This window comes from Sminthopsis crassicaudata, chromosome 2 (assembly GCF_048593235.1).
Source record: "Sminthopsis crassicaudata isolate SCR6 chromosome 2, ASM4859323v1, whole genome shotgun sequence".
In the NCBI taxonomy this organism is placed as follows: Eukaryota; Metazoa; Chordata; class Mammalia; order Dasyuromorphia; family Dasyuridae; genus Sminthopsis; species Sminthopsis crassicaudata.
This window is the reverse complement of record NC_133618.1, coordinates 438,746,585-438,767,267: the sequence shown is the minus strand read 5'-3', so window position 1 is coordinate 438,767,267 and position 20,683 is coordinate 438,746,585. Positions and strand designations below refer to the sequence as shown.

The 20,683-nt window shown below is 36.3% G+C and overlaps 1 protein-coding gene across 1 annotated transcript in view; it reads right to left on the bottom strand.

Annotated features, from left to right (window-relative positions):
• Positions 1-3,820, bottom strand: part of ASIP (agouti signaling protein) — a 67,564-nt gene extending 63,744 nt beyond the window's left edge. Inside the window, exon 1 of the mRNA XM_074292439.1 lies at positions 3,773-3,820. The gene's annotated coding sequence lies outside the window, so the exon portion shown is untranslated. The remainder of the gene's footprint in view (positions 1-3,772) is intronic.
• Between the last annotated feature and the right edge of the window lie 16,863 nt (positions 3,821-20,683).

Sequence of the window (20,683 nt, the reverse complement as noted above, 5' to 3'; positions counted from 1 at the left end):
AAATCTTCACCTTCTGAAGTTTTGTGACATTTCTCTGGAATGACGGGTTTTCTGATATATGGATCCTCATCCATATCTGGATTCAAACTTGATAATATTAGTTGTAGTCCTTCTCTCCCCCCAAAAAAATTCTCTCTCAAATAGCCAAATCCTCTAAAAGGTCTAAAAAAAGGCCTCAAATAGACATTCTCATGGCATGCTTTCTTTTCACATACAGATGAACTTGAAAACCAGGGATTTCATTTCCCCAGCACTGTGCAGAGGGCCCAGACAAAAGAAAATTCTGCTTCAGGTATTTTAAGAAAGCTATAAATCACATTGGTTAAACAAGACCATGATACACTAAATAAATGTTAATTTGCTGAATCTGTTTCAGTGAAAATAACCATTTTCAGAGAATTTGCAGTCAACCAGAAATCTAACAAACTTCTCTTAGAAGTTCCTTTCCCTACTAATCAAGATATAGCATCTTATCTAAGTGATCTTTAGCATTCAGAAATGATTTTGCTCTTAAAACAGCCGCTACAAACTTGAAAAAATAAAAATATTCAGGCATTAAAACCTTGTAAAAGTAGGCTGAAGAGGGATTTTAAAAGTGTGCCAAGCACCCTTTTCCCCAGAGGGATAGCTTTATAGAAGGCTAGTACTAACTTCCATATAAGTTAGGACTGAGGAATGAGCTGCTGTCCCATTGGGAAAATGTTTAACCAGTAGGCAGAGCCCAAAAAAGGGGCTGGCCACAGTGGGATTCTCTCCATATCCCCTGTAATCAGTGAAGTGGGGAAAGGGCTCAAGGCAGGGTAGAAGCAGCCATATCCAGTGAGAGAAGGGTGGACTACACCTTCATATATAATTATACCAATTGATACAGTTTTCAATCCTAAATTTCAGATTACACCTACTTTTTTTCTTATATGGGAATTTTACATTCCATACCAAGTTCATCTCCCAAGGCTTATGACTTGTTAGCTATAAGAAAGAATAGCCCATATAGATAAAGTCTTCACTGTTATCCTTCCATCCTAGACACAATAGGAACCAATTTTAGGTTTTAAAATCAATTTCAAATAATTCTAGAATAATTTATCCCAGTACCACAACCTTAGAAAGAACCCATGAACACATATAACATCTACTGATAAGATAAGGCTAATAGTTTTTTTTTTTGTTGTTGTTGTTAAAGAAACAAGACAATTCTAAAATTCAGAACATAAGTAATAACTAAATAATTGTGAGTAAAAACTTCATAATACAAAGTAGGCACGTGTCCAGCAGGGCTCATGGAATTTAAAAATATAGCTCATAACATTTTTACAAATTGTACAATATACAATTTAGAAAGCAATATAACATCTTAAAAAAATTTCATCTGATTAGAAGATACAAATATATAACCTCTTTGAGTAAGTTGCCAGAGAGAAAACTTTGTATCATTACTTCACCTCTGGAGTATCCAGGTTTTTAGCTTAAAATTAAATCAAATTTAGATTTAAATTTCCATAGCAACACTGCAATATTTGAACAAATTTCTAAGATCTTATACCCAGAATAAACAAGTTCACAATTTAGCATGTACCAGTTAATAATAATTATTTCATACAATTTCAGTATCAGAATTCTAATTTATACATACACAGTTCCAAAATTTAAAGCAGCAGAAAACTGCCCTTTCAAGTCTGTCTATCCAATTCAATCCTTCTGCAATTAGGATTGAAGGAAAAGAGGATGGCTGAGCTGATAAGCCATACCTTTTTATCCACTTGGAGTCCTGAGAGGAGGATTTTAGAACTCAAGAAGTTAGGGACACAGGAGGTCCCCTCTAGAGAGAAACTGAGGGGAGCCTATTGTACATTGGAGACACTAGGTATACATAACCACAAGAAGCAGAGATCTTTAATCAAGGTGATGATTCAATCAAGACAGTTTTGGATCTCAAATCCCTCCTCCAAGGAGAGAAGTTTAACTTAGGAAAAATTCTAGTTAGTTTGAATTGCAAAGATAAGGCAAACTGACACAGATAGGCAGAAATGGAAGCACTGAGACAAGCACAATACAGAAAGAAGTATGCTTTTAAATCTTAAATGGACAGATATTACACTAGTTCCCTTTTCAAATAATCTTAATAACCCCAAAACACAATCCTATACTCTAATGTCCTCTCCTACTCCTATCCCACCCTTGTAGTTGATGCCCACAGAGCTAGGGTCCCAGAAAAGTGGGGTCCTTATCAGAAATAAGACAACTTGATTCACGGCATCCCCTGAATAAGTTTGACCACTAGCCCTTAGTTTTTTACTAAGTGATCAATGAGCCTTGGAAGAGAAAAACAAACTGGGTCTCTGCTGTGTGGAGAAATGGGATATAAAGTGAAGGGGGACCCCTTACATTTAGGCAAAGGACAAGGCCAGTGAATTTGGAAACACCAGGTATTTGCTGGGCTTCTGGTAACTCCCTGCCTCAGCTGAGGATCAGGAAAATATTGGGAAGCACATTGCTTACCTTTTGTCAAAAAGAAGGCCAAGGGTTTTGAGCACCAAATGATGTGATCTATAGTGTGGGGTTTGTCACCAAATGATGGGGTTCAGTCATGTGAAGAATTCACAATGGCCATTCTCTTTGACAAAAGTATTTTTATTTAGAACGGGTTACAGACAAAATGAAGGGAAACAATAGACACCAGGAATGGTAGATATGAAATAGCGTGGGAGAGCACTCGAAAGACAAGTTCCTCAGTGGAACTCACAATTACCCAGGAGAAAGGAAACATCCCATGAGATTGGGGCATATCCTTAGCTAGCAGGCTAAATCCTGAAAGAGACTTAACTCATAAAAGGCAGGGGGAAAAGGGAAGGGAAAAGTCACCAGGAGGCAGAGTGCCATGGCGGGCTGACCCAAAAAGAGATAGAGCAAAGCCATCAGCCACAAGTTGTTTTATAGGGAAAATTCAGCCTAGGGTCTTGACAATAACTTGGATTTCTGATTGGATTACCTTTAGATCAATTATTGTCAGCAATAGTAGTTGTGCATGATAAGTGTACTGGAGCTATCAGGCAAACTGTTATGTGACATCAGAGAGGAAAAGTCATTGCCAAGAAGAGAAATCTTCATTTTTTGGAGGAAGTCGTCAGAGCCCAGATAATTTGATGGTGTTCAGTTTTAAAGAATTGACTTTCTCTCTTGGAAAAGAATATCAGGGGTCACTAGGAAATATTAGCCACGCTTAGTAGAATTTCCACAAAACATGAGAGCCGATGGGGCTTTGTCCTGGCCCTCACAGGTGGACAAGATGTGAAAGGATATAGACTGACCTGCCGGGAAGATGTGCAGGATGCTGAGAACATCATTAATATGAAATTCTGATGAAGAGTCAGTGCACAATTCCCTGCTCATCACTCTTACCCTCTCTGGTAGCCTCTCCAATTTGGGGAACACAGAGTTGTTTCAATCTTTGGTTGGCTGCCTGCCCTTCTAGCCATTAATCAGTCATAATCAATTATCCTGAACTTCAGTTTAGGGAGAATATTCATAAAGGCAAGTCTGCTGGGCTGGGTGGCAGTGATGGCAATTGGAATGGGGAAGAGAAGGATTCCAAAGTTTATGATGGTTTGTGGCCATCTGTTCTTTGGGATCCTTCTTATGGACTATTCCCGAGGATGGCTTACAAGTAACTATTGCTCTGACACTTAGTGCTGCTCTCTTAGGACCTGTGCTAATCATCCAGGTAGCTAATATCATTCAGCCAGCCCCAAAGCCAAGTTCCCTTTGGACTTACCGAGGGGAGGAGTGGAACGGGGAACCGCACAGAGTACAACCCTTAGCCCAAGGACTCCACAGCTTGATTAGGCCACATCTGGTTTCCGGCTGTCTTTTATGCAGCCGCTGGTTTTTTGATGACCTCAAGATGTGAGGCCACCCAGCTGTTGAGAGGGGTGAGGAATTATCTTCCCCTGCTCACTGGCCCCTTTGCCTGACTCCTTGTCCCCTGGGTCTCACTCAGCAAGCTCTGCAAGGGGCTCCCTAGACCTGAACCAGAGGCAGCTGAGCCATCTGATTTCCATTAGGCCAGAAGCCTGAGGTTAAGGTGCTAAAAAACCAGGCCAAGTTGAATGTCAAGGGTAAAGGAATTCCCTGCAAATAAATTTCAGCCACAGTTGGAGTCTCCCTGGAGCTTGCCATGTGGAGGTCTCCTGCTTTCTGTGTCTTTGGAGTTGCTTGATAATTCAAAACATTGCTCTGCTGTAGTCTGGTTCTGATGTGGCCAGGATCCAGCTGACCTCCTTGAGCTCAGTTTCCATTTAGTGTTGGCCCCTAACCTCCTTTACTACAAGGAAACGGGAATAGTCCAGCTTTGGGAAGCTTACTTCCTGCTACATAGTAGATGGAGCTTTGTGTTAATCTTTCTCAGCATACCAGATAAGTCCTGAGAGATATTTGAGGCAAATGTCCAGAAGATATGAATTTTTGCTGATCTTCAGCTTTTTTTTTTTTTTTTAATTTTTTTTGTTTTTTTTTTTTTTGATCTTCAGCTTTTAACATGGCGTGTTATAGCTGGAATGGGCCTTAGTTGAGATAATAATTATTATTTAGCAAATAGCAAATAGTAGTAGTAGTAGTAGTAGTATGTGCCAAAATCTTCTCCAAATAAACAAGTCCAAAATAGAATTTGCCTTTTCTTCCAAGCCCTCCCCCTTTCTTCCACTCTACAGTTGTGGGGTTTTGGGGGACACCACCATCTTTCCAAGCACCTCAGGATCAAGGATAATCAGCTGCCAAGGCTTGTCAATTCTGGCTCCTGATTTCTAAGTCTATTCCATTCCTTTCTCTACTTGCCTAGCCACTGCCTTAAAAGTCCTCATGACCTTTGGTTTAGACTCTTGCAATGGCCTCTTAACTGGTCTTCCTGTCACCCTTCCAATCCATCCTCCGCACAACTGCCAAAGGGATATTCCTTTTTTTTTTTTAATTAATTTTATAATTATACATTTTTTGACAGTATATATGCATGAGTAATTTTTTTTATAACATTATCCCTCGTATTCATTTTTCCAGATTTTCCCCTCCCTCCCCTAGATGACAGGCAATCTCATACATTTTACATATGTTACAGTATAACCTAGCTACAATATATGTGTGTAAATCCCATTTTCTTGTTGCACGTTAAGTATTGGATTCTGAAGGTATAAGTCACCTGGGTAGATAGACAGTAGTGCTAATAATTTACATTCACTTCCCAGTGTTCCTTCTCTGGGTGTAGTTGTTTCTGTCCATCATTGATCAGCTGGAAGTGAGTTGCATCTTCTCTATGTTGAAGATTTCCACTTCCATCAGAATACATCCTCATACAGTATTGTTGTTGAAGTGTATAATGATCTCTTGGTTCTGCTCGTTTCACTTAGCATCAGTTGTTGTAAGTCTCTCCAAGCCTCTCTGTATTCCTCCTGCTGGTCATTTCTTACAGAGTAATAATATTCCATAACCTTCATATACCATAATTTACTCAACAATTCTCCAATTGATGGGCATCCATTCATTTTCCAGTTTCTTGCCACTACAAAAAGGGCTGCCACAAACATTTTGGCACATACAGGTCCCTTTCCCCTCTTTAGTATTTCCTTGGGATATAAGCCCAGTAGTAGCACTGCTGGATCAAAGGGCATGCCCAGTTTGATAACTTTTTGGGCATAGTTCCAGATTGCTTTCCAAAATGGCCGGATTCTTTCACAACTCCACCAACAATGCATCAGTGTCCCAGTTTTCCCACAGTCCCTCCAACATTCATCATTATTTGTTCCTGTCATCTTAGCCAATCTGACAGGTGTGTAGTGGTATCTCAGAGTTGTCTTAATTTACATTTCTCTGATCAGTAGTGATTTGGAACACTATATGAGTGGATATGGTTTCAATTTCATTATCTGAGAATTGTCTGTTCATATCCCCAAAGGGATATTCCTAGAGCATAGGTTTCTCTGTTTCTCTGATCGATAGATTGCAGAGATTCCCTCTTACCTCTGGAATCAAATAAAAAAGTTTTTGTTTAGCATTTAATATTCATCACAAACTGACTGTAACTTAATTTTCCAGCCTTATTATATATGTGTTCTTTGTGACCCAGTGATGTAGCTGAACTGGCCTGCATTTTCCTCCCACATGACATTTCATCTCTCACATCTGGCTTTTTGCACAGGCTATTGTTCTTGGCCCTTGGGATATGTTACCTTTTTATATCTTCTTTTTAGAATCCTTCCTTTCCTTCCAACCTCAACTTCAACATGAAAGTTTTCCTAATCATCTCAGATATTATTGCTTCCCCTTGAAAATTACCTATATTTTATCTTGTATCTACTTAATATGAGTACAAACTGTCTCCACCAATAGAAGATGAGTTCCCTAAGGGCAGGAATAGCTTTAATTTTGTTTTCCTCTCAACAGCATCAAGGCTAAATCTAGCACAAAGTATGTATTTAGTAAATTCTTATGGAATGATTGATTGTCTGATTTCCTTGGTTTCATAATGGAACAGAATGAGGCACTTGTAAGTTGCTCAACAGTTTAAGAAAGATATTATATTTAGCCATAGAAGGAGAAGGATATTCAACAAGAATAGGACTTGAGGACACCCTCAGTTTATTTTAGCTAAGGGAGGTTCCCATCTCAAACAAACATCTGAAAGCCAGCCTCATTCCATCCTTCTATGATTGCTTTGTACTTAGATGATGAGGAAAGGAAGTCAATTAGCCCTTAGTCTCATGAGTCAGCCAAGTATAGAGGAATGTCTTAATAATTCTTAAAAAACAAACAAAAAACAAAAACAAAACAAAAACAACCCACTTAGTTTAAGCTGTTTAGTAGGGAGGGATTAAGCCACAGATTTTTTTTAAATTTAAATTTAATTTAATTTTTATTTTTGGTTCCACATTCTTTCCCTCCCTTTCTCTCTTCCTCTACCCACTGAGATAGCAAGAAATATAATATCCATTATACATATACATCATGTAAAACATATTTCCACATTAACCATTTTCAAAACAGAAAAAAAAATAACAAAAGGAAAAAATGACCTCTGAGTTCATGAGTTCTTAATCTGGAAGTAGATAGCATTTTATATCATGAGTTCATCTCTAGAATGAGAACTGCTTCCTGAGTCCAGAAGGTTGCTCCGTGATCTTCAGATTATCTGCTGCTGCTATTTACTGCTGGACTAGTTACAAAATCTTATTTAGAATTGCAGGTCACTGAAGTGCCCTCTGTACCTCAGAATACTAGGATATCAATACATCTTCTAGACCTTTCAAACTCACAAGGTTATAGAGGTTTCAGACCCAATCCAAAACAACATCCAGTCAATCATTTCAACAAACAAAACAAAAGCAGAGGTTAAGGTCCAAGGTCCATTTCTCAGACTTCATGACCCAAGCATAAAGTTCCTATCACCAGATGTCATAAGCAAAAGAGTCACTGAATTAGGTAAAACGAGGTAAAGAAAACTTAGTTATGTCTCATGTTTAGTTTTAACAGGCTTCCTTCTGGAAAATATGCCCCATGTATGAGATACCAATGTCCTGAATTCAAATCTAACTTCAGAAACTTACTTGAACTCTATTTGAGTCAATTTTCTTGATTGTAAAATGGGATGATGATAATAGCGTTGTTGTTATGGTTGTTGTGAGGATCAAATGAGTTAACCTAATTAGCCCAGGGCCTGACACATGGCAGGTACCTGATAAATATTTCCTTCCTTCCAATTGTATCCAATGTAGGACAAATTGTTTATGGCCTCTATCAGAAAAGAAAATTTTTAAACACAAAAGACTCATGCACATTAACACATAAATAGAACAGAAAACTAAATAATCTATCACCAACATTCTACTCTCCCAAAAGCTTTTAGAAAACCCTGGGAAAGCAGATTTTGACCCATGAGATGATAAGGAGACAGAGCCAACAAAGTGGAGCAAAGAGAGGGACTCATCTGAGCTCTCCCCCAAACCCCTCCAAATACCAAATGACTCTAAACAAATTCTAGCACAGTAAAACCCAGAAAAAAGAGATGGACAAAATGCCCAAGATAATTTAGAAGGTTGGCAAGAAAGATCTGTCACCTCAGGGTGAGAGTGAAGCACAGTCCAGCACAACTCCAGCAAACTAGGAGCAGGCCTTGGGAGCCACTGAATCACCAGAGGGAGAAAGTGCTTCCAGTCCAAAAGTGATAAGGGAATCAAACAACTGGTCAGAAGGAGATAACAATGGCCTGTTTGCTAACACTGAGGCAGGACTCTGTTCCTTTGCCTATTCTTGAATCTGTGTCACAGTCTTGAGTGTCAGTCCCAGGGCAAGGAGAAGCACTGGTACACCAGAGTTTGTGCTCACAATGGAGAGGGAACTCTCCTCACAATTCCAGAGCAAAAAAGAGTGCTTGTTGTCACTTATAGATCAGAGTCCTGTCCAGGAAAGAAATAAACACAACTCTGCTTAGATCGTATCACTGTATAAGAACAGAACATTTACAGATCTCTATAAGAATTTATGAAAACAACTGTACAAAATCCCTGAAACTTGGGACAGTGCAGCTTCCATGTTAGAAACAGAGTTCTACTATGTCCAAAAAGTTATCAAACTTTGCATACTCTTTGATCCAGCAGTGCTACTACTGGGCTTACATCCCAAAGAAATACTAAAGAAGGGAAAGGGACCTATATGTGCCAAAATGCTTGTGGCAGCTCTTTTTGTAGTGGCTAGAAACTGGAAAATGAATGGATGTCCATCAATTGGAGAATGGTTGGGTAAATTATGGTATATGAATGTTATGGAATATTATTGCTCTGTAAGAAATGACCAGCAGGATGAATTTGGTTTGGAGAGACTTACATCAACTGATGCTGAGTGAAATGAGAAGAACCAGGAGATCACTGTACACTGCAAAAATAATACTGTATGAGGATGTATTCTGATGGAAGTGGATAACTTCAACATAAAGAAGATCCAACTCACTTCCAGTTGATCAACGATGGACAGAAATAGCTACACCCAAAGAAGGAACAGTGGGAATTGAATGTAAGCTGTTTGTACTACTGTCTTTCTACCCAGGTTACTTATACCTTCGGAATCCAATTCTTACCGTGCAACAAGAAAATTGGATTTACACACATCTATTATATCTAGGTTATACTGTAACACATTTAATATGTATAGGATTGCCTGTCATCTAGGGGAGGTAGTAGAAGGAGGGAGGGGAAAATTTGGAAAAATGAATACAAGGGATAATGTTATAAAAAAATTACTCATGCATATATACTATGAAAAAATATAATTATAAAATTAATAATAATAAAAAAAGAAACAGAGTTCTGCTTAACAAAAAGTTAAAAGTCAAGTAATAAGCTGGGAAAATAAACAAACAGAAAAAAGCTCCAACCATAGAAAGTTACTGTGGTGACAAGGAAGATCAAAACATACCCAGAAGAAAACAAAGCCAAAGCTCCAACATCCAAAGCCTTAAAGAAAAATATGAATTATTCTCAGGCCATAGAAGAGCTCAAAAAAGAATTTTGAAAATCAAGCAATAGAGGTAGAGGAAAAATTTGGAAGAGAAATTAGAGTAATGTAAGAAAATCATGAAAAATGAGTCAACAGCTTAGTAACACCTTCAAAAAAGAGATACAAATAGCCAACATGTAGAAGAATGCCTTAAAAAGAAAAAAATTGGCCAATGGAAAGAGAGACACAAAATTCACTGAAAAAAAAAAACCTCCTTAAAAAGTAGAATTGGGGCAGGTAGTTGGTGTAGTGGATAGAGCAAATAACCCTGAAGTCAAGAGGACCTGAGTTTAAATCTGGACTCAGACATTTAACATTTCCTAGCTGTGTGACCCTGGGCAAGTCACTTAACCTCAATTGCCTTAGGGTGAAAAAAGTAGAATTGGCCAAATAGAAGAAGAGGTACAAGAGCTCACTGAAGAAAGTTATTCCTTAAAAATTAGAAGTGGCATATTGGAGCTAATGACTTTATGAGAAATCATGAAACAATCAAATGAAATCAAAAGAATGAAAAAAACAGAAGTCAATGTGAAATATTTCATTGGAAAGATAACTAGCACTACTGGAAAGCAGACTCAGGAGAGATCATTTAAAAATTATTAGCTTATCTGAAAGCCATGATCAACAAAAGAGCCTAGAAATCACCTTTCAAGAAATTGTCAAGGAAAACTACCCTGATGTTCTATAACCAGAGGATAAAATAGAAATGGAAAAAATCCCCAATCCCTTCTTAAAAGAAATTCCTTAACAAAAATTCTCAGGAACTTTATAGCCAAATTCTAGAACGCCCAAGTCAAGGAGAAAATATTGGAAGTATCCAGAAAGAAGCAAATCAAATATCTTGGAGCCACAGTCAGGATAACACAAGATTTATCAGCTTTTACATTAAAGGATGAGAGGGCTTGGGATATGATATTATGTAAGGCAAAAGAGCTTGGACTACAACCAAGAATGACCTTCCCAGAAAAACTGAGTATATTGATTCAGGAGGGGAAATGGATATTTAATGAAATAGGGGACTTCAAGCTAAAATTCTTGATAAAAAGACTAGAGCTGAAGAGAAAATTAGACTTTCAGGTTCTGATAAAGGCCTCATCTCTAAAATATACAGAGAATTGACTCTAATTTATAAGAAATCAAGCCATTCTCCAATTGATAAATGGTCAAAGGATATGAACAGATAATTTTCAGATGATGAAATTGAAACTATTTCCACTCATATGAAAGAGTGTTCCAAATCACTATTGATCAGAGAAATTCAAATTAAGACAACTCTGAGATATCATTACCCAGCTGTCAGATTGGCTAAGATGACAGGAACAAATAATGATGAATGTTGGAGGGGATGTGGGAAAACTGGGACACTGATGCATTGTTGGTGGAGTTGTGAAAGAATCCAACCATTCTGGAGAGCAATCTGGAATTATACCCAAAAAGTTATCAAACTGTGCATATCCAGCAGTGCTACTTATATCCCAAGGAAATACTAAAGAAGGGAAAGGGACCTGTATGTGCCAAAATGTTTGTGGCAGCCCTTTTCATAGTGGCTAGAAACTTGAAAATGAATGAATGCCCATCAATTGGAGAATGGTTGGATAAATTATGATATATGAATGTTATGGAATATTATTGTTCTGTAAGAAATGACCGACAGGATGAACAGGGGCTTGGAGAGACATCAACTGATGCTGAGTGAAACGAGCAGAACTAGGGTATCATTATACACTTCAACAATGATACTGTATGAGGATGTATTCTGATGGAAGTGGATATCTTCAACATAGAGAAGAGCTAATCCAATTCCAATTGATCAATGATGGACAGAAACAGCTACACCCAGAAAAGGAACACTGGGAAATGAGTGTAAACTGTTAGCATATTTTGTTTTTCTTCCAGGTTATTTTTACCTTCCAAATCCAATTCTTCCTTTGCAGCAACAACAACAACAACAACAACAACAACAACAACAACAAAATTTGGTTCTCACATATATATTGTACCTAGGATATACTATAACATATTTAATATATATGGGAATGCTGCCATTAAGGAGAGGGGGTGGAGGGAAGGAGGGGAAAAATTCGGAACAGAAGGGAGTACAAGAGATAATGTTGGAAAAAATTACCTATGCATATGTACTGTCAAAAAATGTTATAATTATAAAATTAATAAAAAAAGAAAATTTGACTTTCAAATATAAGACTCAAGAGAAACATAAAAAAGTATACAGCAAAGGAAAATCATAAGAGACTTAATAAGGTTAAACTTTTACATTCCTACATGGGAAGATAATACTTGTAACTCATAAGAACTTTCTCATTATTAGGACAGTTAGAAGGAATAAATACAGACAAAGAGCACTGGTGTGACTTTGAATATAAAGGTATAATATCTTTTTTTTTTTTCCCTTCTTTTTTCTGAGGCTGGGGTTAAGTGACTTGCCCAGGGTCACATCGCTAGGAAATGTTAAGTGTCTGAGATCAGATTTGAACTCGGGTCCTCCTGAATTCAAGGCTGGTGCTCTATCCACTGTGCCACCTAGCTGCCCCCAAGGTATAATATCTTTAAAAAATAAAATTGAGGGGTGACAGTAATGTACTGGGAGAAAGGGAGAGAGAGAGGTAGAATGAACTAAATTATTTCATATAAAAGAGGCAGGGGAAAAATTTTACAGCAGAGGGGAAGAGGTAAGAGGTAAGGAAGAATCAATAAACTTTACTCTCATCATAAATGGTACAAATATGGAATAATATATACACTGAATTGAATATAGAAATCTATTTTACCCTATAGGAAAGTAGGAGGGGAAGGAACTGGGATGAAGGATGTGATAGAAGGAAGGGCAGATTAGGGGAAGCAGTAGTCTGAAGCAAAACACTTTTGAGGAGGGATGGAGTGAAAGCATAGAATAAATAGAATAAGCAAAACAAAGAAAATAGGATGGAGGGAAATAAAGTTAGCAAAAGTAATTATGAAAAAAATTTTGAAACAAGTTTCCCTGATAAAAGCCTTATTTCTCAAACATAGAGAGAACTGAATCCAGTTCATAAAAATAAGAACCATTCCCTGGTTGATAAGTGATTTAAAAAAAAAGTTTCAGATGAAGTAATCATAGCTATCTATAGCCATATGAAAAAATGCTTGAACTCACTATTGACTGGAGGAATGTGTATTAAAACAATTCTGAGCTACTACTTCATATCTATTAGATTGGTAAATACAACAGAACAGAAAAACTATAAATGTTGAAGATGGTGCTGAAAAAATGAGACATTAATGCACTCTTGTTGGAGTTGTTAATTGAATCAATCATTCTGTTGAATTGGAACTCTGCCTAAAGGGCTATAAAACCATGCATACCTTTTGACTTAGCAATATCACTACTAGTTCTGTATCCCAAGAGACAAAAAACAAAAACAAAGAAAATATGTGTTTAAAAATATTGATAATATCTCTTTTCTGAGGGCAAAGAATTTGAAATTGAGAGGATCCCATCAATTAGGGAATGGATGAACAAATGGTGTATGTGATTTTGATGGATTACTATTGTGATATAAGAAACGATGAACAGGCAGATTTCAGAAAAGCTTGGAAAGAGTTAAATGAACTGATACTAAGGTGAAGTGAGCAGAATGAAGAAAACATTGTACACAGTAACAAGATTATGTGATAATCAACTGTTCTGGACTTGGATCTTTTTAACAATGAGGTGACTGAAGTCAATTCCAATAGATTTGGGATAGAAAATGCTGTCCTGGAGATTGTGGATCATAGCATAGTACTTTCACTTTTTTGCCATTTGTTTGTTTGTGTTTTTTCTTTCTTTCTTGTGGTTTTTTTTTCACTTTTGAGTTGATTTTTCTTGCACAGCATGAAAAATATGGAAATATATTCAGAAGCATAACAGATGTTTAACCTATATCAGATTGCTGTCTTGGGAAGCAGGTATAGGGGAGAAAGGAAGAAAAAATTGAAACATATGGTTTTGCAAACTATCTTTGCATGAATTTAGGAAAAAAATACTATAATAACAAAAAAGAAGAAAAAAAGAAATGATAAGCAGATACTCTCAGAAAAACCTGGAAAGAGTTCCATGAGCTGATCCAAAAGGAAATGTACTACATGCAAAGTATCAGCATATTTTAAGACAATCAGTTGTGATAACTTATCTGTTCTCAGTAATACAAAGAAAACTTTGAAGGACTTAACAGGAAAAAATAATATCTATCCCCACAGAAAGAACTAATGGTTTCTGAATACAGATAGAAGCATACTTTTTAAACTTTATTTTTCTTGAAGTTTTTTTTTTTCTTTTTGATCTGTATTTTCTTTTTCAATATGAGTATTATGGAAATGTTTTATATGACTACACATGTATAACCCATATTGAATTGGTTGCCTTCTCAATGAGTGTAGGGGTAAAGAGGAAGGAAGGGAGATAATTTGGAACTCAAGTTTTTTTTTAATTATTTATTATTTTATTTTCCCACAATTACATGTGAAACAATGTTTAACATTAGTTTTTTTTTAATTAATTAATTAATTTATTTATTTTATTCATTTTCCAAATTATCCCCTCCCTCCCTCCACTCCCTCCCCCCGATGGCAGGTAATCCCATACATTTTACATGTGTTACAATATAACCTAGATACAATATATGTGTATAAATACCATTTTCTTGTTGCACATTAATTATTAGCTTCTGAAGGTATAAGTAACCTGGGTAGATAGACAGTAGTGCTAACAATTTACATTCGCTTCCCAGTGTTCCTTCTCTGGGTATAGTTATTTCTGTCCATCATTGATCAACTGGAAGTGAGTTGGATCTTCTTTATGTTGAAGATTTCCACTTTCATCAGAATACATCCTCATACAGTATTGTTGTTGAAGTGTATAGTGATCTTCTGGTTCTGCTCATTTCACTCAGCATCAGTTCATGTAAGTCTCTCCAAGCCTCTCTGTATTCCTCCTGCTGGTCATTTCCTACAGAGCAATAATATTCCATAACCTTCATATACCACAGTTTACCCAACCATTCTCCAATTGATGGACATCCATTCAACTTCCAGTTTCTAGCTACAACAAAAAGAGCTGCCACAAACATTTTGGCACATACAGGTCCCTTTCCGCTCTTTAGTATTTCTTTGGGATATAAGCCCAATAACAGCAATGCTGGGTCAAAGGGTATGCACAGTTTGACAACTTTTTGGGCATAGTTCCAAATTGCTCTCCAGAATGGCTGGATTCTTTCACAACTCCACCAACAATGTATCAGTGTCCCAGTTTTCCCACATCCCCTCCAAGATTCATCATTATTTGTTCCTGTCATCTTAGCCAATCTGACAGGTGTGTAGTGGTATCTCAGAGTTGTCTTAATTTGCATTTCTCTGATCAGTAGTGATTTGGAACACTCTTTCATATGAGTGGAAATAGTTTCAATTTCATCATCTGAGAACTGTCTGGAACTCAAGTTTTAAAAACAAATGTTAAAAATTGTTTTTACATGTACTGGGGGAAAATAAAATACTAAATAAAATTTTCAAAAGAAAAACAAATAAACAGTACTAGATAACTAGAGCATCTCCATCATCAGCTCTATCACCTCCTGAGTCAGTTCAATTCTATCCAATTCACATCTAAATTAAGTATTATTATACACCTACTAATATGAGAATAAAAACAAACAAAGAAGAAAGATCCTGGGAAGACTTGTATGAACTTGTATGTATGGAAAATGAAGGTTTCAGGACAAGGCAAACAATTTATATAATGACAATAATATTGTTAAGACAAACAACTTTGAAAGATATAGGAATGCTGGTCAATACAATGGAACTAACAATGGTTCCAGAACACTAAGGTGAAACATGCTTTATTCCTATAGACAGAGAGGGGATGAGTTCAGTACAATATGAAGCGTAACTTTTTTTTTTTTTTTTGGACAAGATTGATGCAGGAATTTGTTTTGTTTCTTCATATGCATTTTAATAGATTTTATTTTTCTTGCTTTCTCAATGGGTGGGAGAAGAGAAAGGTAGGAGGTAGAAAATTCAGAATAGAAAATAAAATTAAATTAAAAAAAACTATTTTAAGTTCATCTCCATTGACACTGAGTAGCCAGTCCTATTTGACACATCCCAATTATTGAGGTAGAGGATTGCTCCTTCATCTTAGTAAAATACACAGGACATCCCTCAGCAAGAGATCAATGAGCATATCCAAATTCATAAAGCTGGAAATTGAATCCAACTCCAAGGGGTCACCCCTGCTAAAATCATCATTATCAGAAGTATAACTAGAGATTCTTTCCTTGAGGGGAATGTACCACTAACTTGCCTAAGAAGAGCAACATAAATTTTCTGCTAAATTAACTGTTTAAGACAAATTCAATTGAGGAAAGTAGGAGTAGGGAAGAAGGACTGGAACTTTGGAGAAAATTTCAGACTTCTGCTCAGTAGGCTCCATTTCAGGGAAAAAGCCCAGAAAACCATGAAGCTATTGCAGAATGTTGGAGTGGGGAAATGTTGAAAGAGGGAATATAAGGCTAGGGTAGAAAAACATTCACTTGGCATATGGTTTCTTGAAGAAGAACAAGATCAAACAGCTTTCCATTTTATTTTTATTTATTTACATATCCTAATTTTTTTAAACATCTTTCATTGTTCCATCCTCATTATTTAAAATTTTTTAAAATTTCCAGTTCCAAATTCTTTCCCTTCCTCTAACCCTTCTGCCACCCACTGAGAAAGCAAGAAATAGGATAATCATTATATATATGAAGTCATGCAAAACATATTTCCACATTAGTCATTCATTCCCCTCATTTTTGAATCCCCTCTTTCTTATTCATCAAACCATCCCTCTCCTTTCTCTCCCCCTTCTCCTACCCATCAAGCCATCTCTTATAACAAAGAACAAAAAAAAAATAAAATAAAAGAGAAAAAATTAGGCAAAACTAACCAACAAAACAACTAATAGATCTGATAGTATATGTGCTTATTTCATACCCATTGTCTTCCACTTTTACAAGAAGGGAGGGAAATGCATTTTCTCAACTCTTTTCCATGGGCAAAGTTTATCATAATTACTCAGTATGAAGTCTCTTTTTTTGGTTATTCTTTTTGTTTTCATAATTGTAGTCATTTACATTGTTTTTCTGTTTCTGCTTACTTCATTTTGTATCGGTTCATATAAGTCTTCCCATTCATATTTTTAATTTATTACAGTATCATAAATTCACTATATTCAAGTATCATAATTTGTTTAACCAATCGATGGGAACCTATTTTGTTTCCAGTTTTTTCAGCTTTCTATTATAATTAATTATTCTTGCCACCTGGATACTAAGCTTATTTATTTTTTAACAGCTAATGAGAAGAGTGTCAGTGTAGTCTAAATTTGGTCACCCCAGAATGAAGTACAATTCACCTCTCTTTAGTTATAGCCCCAACAATAGCCACAACTAATCTAACATATTTATAGAGAGATTTCAGGTTTCCAAAGTTATCTCATTTGAGCCTCATAAAAACTCTGTGACATATGTACTCAAGCTATTTTCACAAATGACATGATTTTGCCAGTCATTTATCCAATAGTTCTCAACTTTTTTTTTTTTTTTTTAAAGTTTGAGAACTTCTATTAAATGTCACAACATTTCTGCTTCCCTCTCTCACCCATGATAGTTGTTGCAATATCAATAGTCATTGATCTTGGGATATTGCCAAAATCATTTAAATCAGAAAATATATAATGATAACAATTTAGTAACATTTTCAAATAATCTTTATTTTATTCACCACAATAGTATCTATATACACACATTAGTAAGATAGTGTTATACATACATGACATATTATTTATTCAGTTTATAGAAATTAGATGTTTTTGTTTTTGTGAGGCAATTGGTGTTAAGTGACATAGCTAGTGTCGGCTCTGCACACATATATTGTATCTAGGATATACTATAACACATTTAACATATATGGGACTACCTGCCATCTAGGGGAGGGAGTGGAGGGAAGGAGGGGAACATTTGGAACAGAAGTGAGTGCAAGGGATAATGTTGTAAAAAATTACCCACGCATATGTACTATCAAAAAATTATAATAAAAAAAAATTTAAAAAAGGTACACAGTGTGATGAAGTCAAAAAAATTTATGCTTTGCCACCAGGAAGAGAAGGATCCAAGGTGATATTTAAACAAAGGGAGATTTGTCAATCAGTGTGCTCTGGATTTCTTCAGGAGCATAAAGAAACACTGCCCTTATCCTTTTACTTAGTGTTGATCCTATATTTATTATTCTGAGCTTTAAGAGCTTTGCCAATATCACAAGAAACAGGCAAAAATTGACAAAAGTGTGTTAAACAACCCAGACTGGTGTATTCTGACTTGGAAGAATTGTCAAATATTACAAAAATAAGCACAACCCAATCTCTACCTGAGAATATGTGTGATTTCAAACCAAACTAGAGCCAAATCTTGTTTTTGAGGGAGATTTCAAGCCTGCAAAACATGGTGGCCAATTCTATTTTGGAATTGGTAGAAGAAAGATCTAGTTTGAACCAAAACTAGAACTCAAAGTAGAGATCTCTAGTTAAGGACTTCTTTTGTTACAGTACATTATTTCATAATTTGTTGCTGTTGTTGTTCTTGGGGAAAAAACCTGGCTCTGTCCTGAATTAGGCAATTCTTTTCACCAATCTAGACCTATTCTTCAGTTTACAACCTCTCAATTGTTTGCTATCCTTTAATGACTTGCCCTTTGGAATTTCTGGCTTTCTCACAGGGCAATGAGGAATATAGAATAAAGTGTGAATGTGAGATGTTTCTGGTTTTTTGGCGACTTATAAATCCGAAATATTGGTTAAAGGTTCCTTATGCTATCCCTCCATGATTGTCTTAGTTGAGTTAACATTTAGCTGTTTCCTCAAGAGAATTCATTCTTTCAAGATGAACAAAATTTCCCATTCTTTGAATTATCCTTTAATCCATCTTAAATTTCAATTAAGTCCTTCTTTATAATAAATATCTTTGTAAAATAGCTATAAATACTAGAATTTTAGACGTCCTTATTTGTTACTGACTCCTTTTTTAAATTCAGGAACCAGATAGCTGGCTTCATAGCTGGCTTAGAGAACATTGAATTTTTGGGTACTTTTGGTACCTGCTGCCTCTTCAAGCCAGAAAACTTGATCTTGTATTTCACTTCTGCTACTTATACCTGGATAAGAGGCACCATCTTATCCAGTGACTTTTTTGTGAAGTCACTGAACTTAGAGTCAGAAAAACCTAGTTTCAGATCCCATCTCATTTACTTTTTAGCTGTTTGATCCTGGAAAAGTCCCTTATGCTCCCTGTGTTTTAGTTTCCTCAACTGTCTAATGGGGGGGGGGGAACTTAATGGCTTCTAAGAATCATGTAGCTCTAAGTCAATAATCCTATGATCCCAAATCACTTCTGCTTTCTAGACTCCAGTTATCTGTTTTTTTGTTTTGTTTTGTTTTGTTTTTTGAAAAGTTGGACTAATGATGATTTTAGAGAGGCTGTACAAAGGAAAGAGTTAGATGGTTCTAGAGACCATGAGTTTTAAACTCTCTCCTGATGCATATTATTTTTGGGCAAGTCATTTACCTCTCTTGGTTTCTTTATCTGTAAAATGAGGGGTTGGAATAGATGGTCTATGAAGTTCTGGTTACCTCTAGAGCTATGATGTTTCCCTGACTAGATGACTCCCTTACTCAGTCCACACCTGTGGCTCCCTATTGCCTGGAGAATAAAAATAAAGTCTTCTGTTGAGGTATTAAAGTCTTATATAACTTGGCCCTAACCTGTCTTTCCAGTCTTATTGGAAATCCCCCCTCCCATCTCTTCTGCACTGGCCTACCCATCTGCCTGGAATGTACTCACTCCTTAGTTTTGCTTTACAAAGTCCCTCTTTTCCTCAAGATGTAACTCAAGTATCATCTTCTGAATGAGGTTTTTCTTGATCTCAATTGCTACTGTGCTCCCTTTGAAGTTACCCTGCATTTTGTATATATTTATATTTATTTGTTTTCTATTTGTGCTATGCATAAGAATTGGCCAATGGGGTACTAATCTGGGAAGTTTATATTATGGGGTGCTACCTACCTTGAGCTCACATGGAGACTTGGGAATCTGCTTCCAGAAATCTATAATGACATATGTATTAAGATTCATTGTCTATAATGACATATGCTCATCTTTCCAATATACTTTAAGTTTCACAAAGTACTTTGTATACATCATCTCTCTTCCTTCTTTCCCTAAAATAGCAAGCAATTTGATAAAGATTATATATGTGCAATATTAATCACAATTATGAAAGAAGAAACAGACCAAAAGAACAATATCTTCACTTTTATAGAGGTAGCTGACAAAATTTAAGCAACCTGCCCAGGATCACCTAGCTGATATAACTCTGAGGTAGGATTTGAATCCACATCTATATAACTCCGTGTCTAGTAACTCTATCCCTACTACACTGCCTTTTCCAAAAGCTTATTTTTAATACTCATTCATGTCCTGATACCCTATGATATTATTTGAATATCTGTATCCTGAACTAAACTGTAACACCCTTATGAGCAAAGACTGTTATTTACTTTTTTGTATGCCCAGAATTGAGCATAGTTTTTTGTTCATGGTAGGTGCTTGGTAAATTTCTGTTGAATATAATGGGAAATTCAAGGGGGTGCTTTTGTATGTGTTGGAGGGAGGTCAGGGTGGCTGTCTGCTTTATTTATGGACAAAGCTAACTCTTTATGCAATATTCAAACAGTTCTATCTTCTCTGCAACAAATTTGCTCTGGAGTTAATGTATGTAGTGAGGAGATGCCAAAACAAAACAAAATAAAACAAAAATACCTTCAAACATTTAGATGGCACTCCTGACTCCCAGAGTTAGCTGTGACTGAAAGACTAGAGGAGGTAGAGGATAGTGTGAGGAGAGAGAGGAGAGAAGCCAATCCCATTGAGTTGAGACAGATTTGGAGAAGGCAAATGTGGCGAATGGAAAGAAGCTTGGACTAGTGGTCAGGAGATTTGGATTCTAATTCTCTCTGCCACTGAGGTGACCATGTAACCTTAAGGAAGCATTTCTCAGGGAAAAGGACCCACATGTGCAAAAA